This window comes from Chinchilla lanigera, unplaced genomic scaffold (assembly GCF_000276665.1).
Source record: "Chinchilla lanigera isolate Chin_1 unplaced genomic scaffold, ChiLan1.0 scaffold00024, whole genome shotgun sequence".
NCBI classification, from domain to species: domain Eukaryota; kingdom Metazoa; phylum Chordata; class Mammalia; order Rodentia; family Chinchillidae; genus Chinchilla; species Chinchilla lanigera.
In genome coordinates, this window is record NW_004955425.1 from 13,325,498 (window position 1) to 13,334,415 (window position 8,918).

The 8,918-nt window shown below is 41.1% G+C and overlaps 1 protein-coding gene across 2 annotated transcripts in view; it reads right to left on the minus strand.

Moving 5' to 3' along the window:
* Window positions 1-7,926, minus strand: part of Mrln (myoregulin) — a 13,362-nt gene extending 5,436 nt beyond the window's left edge. For both annotated transcript variants that reach the window (XM_013514764.1, XM_013514763.1), the window contains exon 1: window positions 7,829-7,926. The gene's annotated coding sequence lies outside the window, so the exon portion shown is untranslated. The remainder of the gene's footprint in view (window positions 1-7,828) is intronic.
* Between the last annotated feature and the right edge of the window lie 992 nt (window positions 7,927-8,918).

The window sequence follows — 8,918 nt, forward strand, 5'->3', positions numbered from 1 at the left end:
CTGTGGGATGACTGCGGCCTTCCAAATCCTAGATGTGGCTGCACAAAGCTGAGACAACTATTTGCAGACTCTCTTTCTTTTTCTTTCTCTCTCTCTCTCTCTCTCTCTCTCTCTCTCTCTCTCTCTCTCTCTCTCTTTTCTTTCTTTCTTCCTTTTACGCAAGTCTCTCAAATGTATCTTTAAGCCAAGGATATAGCTCAGTGGCATAAGCGCTTGCCTGGCAAGCCTGAGGTCATGAGTTTGATTCTTGGTATAAAAAAAAAAAACTTTCAGCAAATCTATCCTGACTGCTGGGGCCACAAGAACAGAGCATTTTCTAAATAGCTTGGTCCCCAGGAAAAATAAACAATAACAAAACCCTTTATTATATAAAAATACAACTAGTTGGCCCTTTTCTCAATTTTTTCAACACTTATCATTTCACCTTTATTGGGTGTGGAGTTTTGGTCAAGACATAAAACAGAATATAGTCTTAATGTCTCTTCTGCAATCAAAAGAAAAATACTTTTCATTGGATTCGAGCTTATAGCCTTAAACATCAGGGTCACATTTTAAAAATATTTTCTCTTTTGACAGGAATTTTCTAATCCTACTTCTTGTTTCCATAAATTTCTCTAACAGTTAAGATAATATTCACAGAAGTTCCCTAGAGAGACACATGTTGAAAAGTGAGATGATTGAAATCTTTTTTTCCCCTCAGTACTGGGGATAGAACCTAGGGCTTTTCCACTGAACTATGACCTCAGCTCTATTTATTTTTTCAGACAAGGTCTGACTAAGTCACCAAGATGCCCAGACTGGGTTCAAACACACAATCTTCCTGCCTCAGCCTCCCACTGAGTGCTGGGATTTCAGATATACACCAACACACCCAGCTGAAATCTCCCCATTTTTGCTCAACAGCTCACCTAAGTAAATTGTAACTATCATTTATTGAGGGCTCTACTATGTGCCCAGCCCTAATCATGTACTGTTTGGAGGTGAAGGGTGTGGAGTAGCTGAGGCTGCCAGGGTCCAGACCCTGACTTAGGACGCTCCAGCCTCCAGTTCCCCTCTCCTTCAGCTATCACAATTTATTAATGATTTCAAGTGCAAGGTGACTTTCAAGAGGGTCTATATGAGAATGGAGAGTGACTATGCCACAATGGAAATATTCACACAGTTATATAGCCGTTTGCCTTCTCTATCCCTGGCTCCCTTCCATAAATGTGAACAGCTTACTGAACAACAAGATGGATGGTCTCACCATTACCTCTGTGGCACCCTAACCTTTCCAGAATTTCTTTACAAGGATGAGTGGTTAATCTGTACACACCGGACTGTTCTCTGTCCATAGAACAGTCCCCACAGACCACAGTACAAGCTCACTATATAGCAGTCAGGGAACCTGTAGTCCCAGCACTCGGGAGGCTGAGGCAGGAGGATCGTCTCGAGTTTGAGACCAGCCTGAGCTACAAAGTGAGCTCAAGTCCAGCCTGAACTGCATAGCGAGACCCTGCCTCAAAAAGACAAAAGAAAAAAAGAAATTAGCAGTGAGGGAAATACATGTTTCAGTTATCTATCTGTCGTTATCTACTTATTTATCTATCCATTTTATATATATATATATATATATATATATATTTATCTGTCATCTGTCTAGTAGTATTTGAGATTAAACCCATGGGTGCCAAATCCCTGAACTATCTACACAGCCCTTTTAATTTTTGAACATATAGTCTTACTAAGTTTCCCAGGCTAGCCTCAAATTTGGAATCCTCCTGCCTCAGTGTCCTGAGTGACTGGGATTACAAGTGTGTGCCAATGTACCTGGCCTCTAATTTATTCTTGAATGCTGCTTCATTTCTAAACATTGGTCATCTTATATCTAGTAGATGAGAGAAGGTTCTAGAATCAGACTGACAAAGTTTCAATTTAAGATTTGCCATTTTAGTGAGCCTTTAGGCAATTCATATTACTCTCTGTGCCTAGGTTGACACTTTTGTGAACTGGGTGTGGGTGATAATAATTCCTACTTCACAGTATAGTGTGAGAATTAAATAATACTTGCACATAGGAAATACATAATAAGCGATGGCAATCAGTAATGACTGCAGTCTAGCGTGTTACCTACTAGACTATCCCTTTCACACGAATCATTCTCAGACTGAAGCACCTAAACACACATGTGTCAAACTCCTACACATCTTTTGAGACTCAGTGTTACCTCCTCTGTGGTCCCCCTGACCTGTTCATGAAGAATTTATCTTGCACTTGTCAGTAATCTGCTGCCAGTCAGTACACTGGATCACAGCTGTTGACACCCACCACCCCGGGGAGTTGCTGTCTTCCTCGAAGGGGAAGGTGGCCTAATCCATTCCGGATCCCAGGGCTTCACACTCTGGGTCACTCATTAGTTCTCAACAATTATTGACTTAATAACTGCACTTAAGGTAGAAGCCTTCTTGGAAGACGGAACATTTGTGCTGTTCAAATGACTCTTGTAAGAAGAAAGACTATATACAAAGGTTTCTTTTCCCAGAAAATAATTTTAAATGTAAAACCCCAAAGTTGAGTGTTCTCAACTTGTCTTACTTTGGAACATATCTCCTTTTTCCCATAAAGATATGCTCAATAAAATTGACTTTTCAAAACTAGAGAAAGCATATGAAAATTATGTCTTAAATTTTTGCCTTTGTTTCTTGCTTGTAATTAGGGAACTGTCAAGGATTTGGAAGGCAACATAAATTTTGGCACAGGACCTATACGGCTTCAGGACAAGAGTGTCTGGTTGGTATGGTTACTATTTCTACAGCACAAAAGACATTTGCCCACCTTAAACTCCTCAAATTTGAGCGGTTCAGGAGTTAGTGGGACATTTGAGCATATTCAATGGTAAATGCATCTCATATGTTACAGTACATTTTTGATATGTGAGTTCATGTTACATTTACTGAACTAATCAAGGGGCTACTAAATTCTGCCCAAAGCTGAATAGTATCAGAAAGAGAATTTAACACCCATCTGAGAAATGTACTTATCAATGACGCGAGCTGGTAGGAGAGAAAGCTCACATGAGACTATGGCTTTTAAATTACTATAGCCCTGTCTGCCTTCTCCCTCTGGCCAGACCATCATCTCCATTGAGGAGTCCTGGGTAATCATGACTATGGAGGAACAAGAAAACAGCCTGTTGCTAGTCACAGGTGCAAGTCTCTCGGTCCTTCTTTTCAATCCTGGCCTTCCTTCCAGCCATCATACCTCAGTGAAAGGAGTCACTGGTGAGGAGGTAATATGCTATTTTTGACAACCCTTAGGCTGTAACTACTTATTAGATCCTTCTTGCATATCTCTGTCTTCCTGAGAAACCACTTTGAAGATACCACCACGTATTACAGCAGCCATTGATATTTTCCTACTAATCTATCCATAACTGTGTAAAGTTTGTAATGTTCCTATCCTATTTCATAATATATGTTTATTATTATGTGTTTCCTACAACAACCATTGAGAATAGTTAATGATTTTTCAATAGGTCACTCATGTATAGCTCTATTTATTTTCTTTAGAAGCCACTTTGAAGATACCAAAGTATAGCACAACAACTCTTGATAATCTCCTACCTCTTTTGTCTGTAACTCACTATTATTTGTCTATTTGTTTTCCTGAGAAACTATTTTGTAGATAATAATACGTAAAACGATAACCATTGATAATTTCCTACCATTTTGTCTGTAATTTGCTAAGTCCCCCCATTATTATGTTATCCTTCTTTTATTCTTTAAAATAAAAAATGTCAGCATATTTCAAAAAAAAAAAAAATTACTATAGCCCTGAAGCTTGCTGTGCCTCGTTTCTTGACTAAGGCATGAACTCAAGACAATTTTCTTCTTTCCAGCTAAGAAAAACAATAATAGTCAAGGGCTTGAAGTATTCAAGAAATGTTGGCCCCAGAAATGATACATGATCTTTTATAAACTTCTCATTTGACAGAAATACAGAGACTTGTCTGAGATCACATAGCTGCCCTTTTCTAGAGCTAGCTTCATGATCGCCTTAGCCATTTCTTCACATTTGTGACTAATTGCATTCTGTTTTCCTAGACTTGGCTATTTGGAAAAATTCTGCCTTCACCACTTCCCAACATTTGACTCAGGCCAATGTATGACCAGAAAGTCAATAATAAAGTAAATCACCAGTGACATCCAGAAGTTTGGGTGGGGAAAGGTCACCAGACAAAGAACTTGAGCACGTAAACTTTGACGGAAAAGAAAAAAGTGTTTCTTCACAGATGGCTGGTCAGCAAGAGAGAGTTAGTGGAGAGCACGGCATATGGAGCCGCGTGGAACTGGTTTTAGAGTCGGCTCTGGCACTATTAGCTCTGCAGCCTTGAACAAGGTACTTAACCTACAATGCTGCTTCATCTGATGAGCAGAGCTAATAACACCCTTATAAGAGCCTGGAAGGATTAAATTCATAGCAGTTAAGTGCCTGCACACACACGCACACTTTGATTTTAGGCTCATAAAACTTCATGGGGTGGAAGATTAAAACCACTGTTTCCTTAGTCAGAGAGAGCCAAACCCAAAGAGGTGAGGTAATCTGCCTGGGGTCACATCCTCAGCAGGAGATGACTGAGGGTATGGATGGAGACCTTGGCTTCAAAGCCCACAGCCTTGGCTTGGAGTATCATGGAATTGGTAAGAATGAAAGCCAAGGGCCCAGCATGCTGCCTCAACCTCCACAAAGCGTGAGCAGACAGAGCAGCAGAATCAGAAGGAAGCGTTGGGAGGTTGAGGCAGATGCTCAGACACGGGGGCAGCAGAACACTGGGTTGCCTGGCAGCTCTCCTGAGCGCTCCTGATCTCCAGCAGGCTCCAGCGTGACAACAGTGTTCCAGCCTTGGCAGGAGCCCCTGTACCTCATCTCTTGGGCTACATTGCTTATCCTTCTTTCCGGGTTGATCTTTGTCCAGTTTTGGTTTTTCCAAACCACCAAGGGCTGTGTTTCAAATGCTTTCAGTCCATATCCTGCCCCTACAATGAATTCTTTACACAGGAACAAAAGCATCCTCTGATCCTTCGGTTCATGAGTGTGATGACTGGGTGTTCATGCCATGCGCATGAGACATGCCTCCCTCAAACCTTGCTACGACGTCGGCACATTATCTGTCTGACAAAAAAAAAAAGCATCCTCTAAGTCGTCTACTACCAAGACTCCTGAAAGCTGCGAAGGCACCCAAATAGATTGTGCCTTGCCCCTAAAATGCATAAATTACTCACTTATGTTAAATATTCTAGATCTCATAATATCAAGACATCAACTTGCTCCCTGCAAAGTTTCCCAACAGCCCTCGCCCCCACAATGAACCACACTGTAGTGAACTCTTACAAGGCCAGTGAAATGCCGGGAGCTTGGAGTGGACTTAATAACTGCACTTAAGGTAGATGCCACCTTGGAAGGCTGAAAGCAGGGCCACCCAAGGGCCGTGCTGCAAACGGTATGAAGACACAGGAATGGGAATGAGCTAGGCTCTTTGTTAGCTTTGTAGGGCTTTGTATCTCTAGAACTCACCTAGCGAAACAAATGTCATTCCCAGATTGAGGTGCCCGAATGGAAGACAGCGGAGAATCTCTGGGCTTGTTGAATTCTCAAAAGTATTTGGCAAAACCTTTTAAACTATTTGCCCTGCAACACCAACCCCCCTGCAAAAATTCACTGCTGCCATTAAAATGCTTTTTAGGTGCTCCTATGATTTCTGAAACCAGCTGGATGTTCTTCCTCAGGGTCAAGTTTAGTTGAGAAAGTAGATAGCTAAATTGGAGAACATAATTTCAAGTTTAAATGAAAGACCGTGACCTCCCTCAGGAAGAAATGATAACTTCAAGCATTTAGCACAGGGCTTACAACAAAGTAGGTGCTCAGTGATCTGGAGAAGGTAAAGGAGATGAGATGGAACTTCAAGGCAGGTTCTTCTAAGCTCACACAGTCATTACTGAGAAGGGAAGCCCGAGGAGGAGCCCTGAAAATCACTGCATCATGAACAAGTCCAAGTTGACTCTTACCAGTCATTCATAAAATGACTCTTTCCTACCATAATAAAAGCTTCTGGGCCCCTTCCTAGCCTAGTACGGTGTTTTGCACCTAGTAGAAATTCAATACATCCTTTCAGAATGAAAGCTTATAGAGGAAAATACAATCTCCTCCTATCTCCTAAGTTACAGGGTCACACTCCTTTCTGTTCTACCCACACACACAGAAGGTAGTCGACTGTAATGAGAAAGGAATCTCTTCTCTGGAGTCACAGGCACACAACCAAAAGAAAAACTTTAGGATGCTCACACAGCAGGCACGGTTTTGCAAGTAATAGCTCACATTTGGGAATCGTTTTTGGTGCTTCATCCTCACTGATCTGAGCTCCAGCCCTCCTGTCCTGCATTGCTAAAGATACACCATCTTCCAGTCTACCAGCCCCAGCGTTTGCATCACTTACACTGTCCTAACATGAAGACAGGAATTAAAAGCAGCAAAATCTCAGTGTCTCTATATGTCAGAGCAATGTTGACCATCAAAGATCACAATTGGAGACCCTGGATTTGAATTTGAAACAAATGAGAGAGATGATTAGGAGGATTTGAGAAAAATTTGAGTGAGGAATTATATAAATAATATAAAAATAGCTGTCACTGTCGTAGGCCACTTACATACATTAAAAGTGAACCCCATAGCCCTGCAAACAGGTTCTGATTCTCTTTCACAAATGAAGGAACTGACGCTGAGAGAGGCTGGGCAGGGCCGAAAGTCACACAGTTTTTAAGTAGAAAGAACAGGGCTCCAGTCCAGGCCCACATCTGCCTCTTTCTAATTCTCTGTAACGCCTTCCTTATGCAGTTCTCCTTGCCGCCCAAAGCTCATGTTCAGGAATTAAACATACTGAAAGCTATATTCGTTGTGTTCCCCTGAAAATAAGCCCTAACCAGAAAAGAATCAGCCTTGAAAACTAAAGATCAAAAATGCCAGCCCCAATCCCCCTATCCACGTCGTACTTGCCGTCACTATTCTCTTGCTAGGCGGCTACTCGATAAGGCGGGCAGGGCAAGGACAGGGGGTGGCATTTTTGATCTCTAGTTTCCAAGGCCGATTATTTTCCAGCCAGGACTGATTTTCAGGGGAACAAGGTACGTCCTGAAGGATTGGATTGTCACGTTTCAGCTCTGGTCGTGAACACCAAGCAAAGCATCTGCCTCTCTGGTCTTCAGAATCCTCCTTTTCCAGAAAACATAGTGACTCACTTTGCAGGGCTCACAGAAGCAGTCGCTGTAAAGAAGGCTGCAAGGACACAGCCTTTGGTTAAAAAGCAACGATGTAGTGGACCCAAGCAGCAAGACCGTGCCCTCCCTGACTCTAACTCGGAACAGGGAAAATAACCAGTGTGCATGCCTGCTGTATGCCTCCCAGTGCATACACTTTCCTTATATGAACATTCACTCTGAGTCACTGGAATTCTCTCTGGAGAGAAAACAAAAGGGAGATGAGAGAATCAAGCTGCAGCCACAAGGCTTGGTCAAGTAATGTACGAACAGTGTTATTAATCCCTTATTCTCCTCCTGCCTTTATTTAGCATAAAGGAAATGAAAAGAGTAAGATTTTAACTCATTAATCTCTCACACTTAGCTTTATAAAAGTTGGGAGAGATTTTAAAATGCAGGAATTAGAGGCTGTGCAGTTTTAGTATGTTTTACCCTACAATATTCTACTTCTATCAGAAGCAAACAAGAGACATGTCAAACTTTCCTCCTACATCAACATTTAAAAATGCTACATTTTTTTAAAAAAAAGCAATACTTACTTCGCGGGTTCTGTGAGTGAAATCCAAAGTCAAGGGAATGAGCACTGTCTTGTGGAAAACACCATATGTTCCACGTGGATCACAAAGTCACTGGACTGTTATTAATAACTGGCTTAGAGCTTATGAAGAAATATGAGCCACACTGCCACGGGAGGAGGCAAGGGGAAAGGAATTGACAGACACAGGTGGAATAAATTACAACAAAAATGTACCTACACAGGAGCTGAAATAAGCCACAAGGAGGGGACCAGCTCCACAGCGAACAGGCCCTTGTGTTAAATCTTCTAAGACTTGCCAACCAACCAAAATATCCTTAATACTGAAATCATCATGACTTAATGTTTTACTGCCCTTTGCTCTTTTGAACATTCCTTTTCTAAAGATATCTTAATAGTTTTCCAGATTTATGCACTTCACCTTATTTACTTTGACTTCCCACTTTCAAAATATATCAATAAATGGATTTTCAAATATATATTTTCTTTCGGGGGGTTACTAGGGGTTGAACCCAGGGCCATCACAATGAGCTACATCTCCAGCCCTTTTGTGTTTTGAGACAGGGTCTTGCTAAATTGCCTGAGTTGGTTTAGAATTTACAATCCTCCTGCCTCACCCTCTAAAGTGCTGGGATTACAGGCAGATGCCAACACACTTGGCTCATTATTAATATTTTGATAGTTTGTTTACCTGTAAGCATATTATCTTCCCTCCCTTTGGGATCCCTCAGAAATTCCTGGGAAAGTATAGGTGTGTGTGTGGGGGGGTTGGGAATGGATCTTGGGATAGCACCATACATAAAAGGGGCTCTATAGGATTGACATGGTAAGAACAGGGCTATTAAGTGTTAAGATGTCCTTGATTTTAATATATACACACACGTCTTATATGTACATATATGAGATATAAATACATGTATTTATGTATATTTGCAAATATGTATGTATATTTATATACATGTGTATATGATATAAATAAATATATGTTTCAAAAAAAGAACAGGGCTAAAACCCATCTTCTGGTTTATCATGATTCTGTTTTACAAAGCTATCTTTTTTTTTTTTTTTTTTTTTTTTTTGCTCAAGACCAGAAG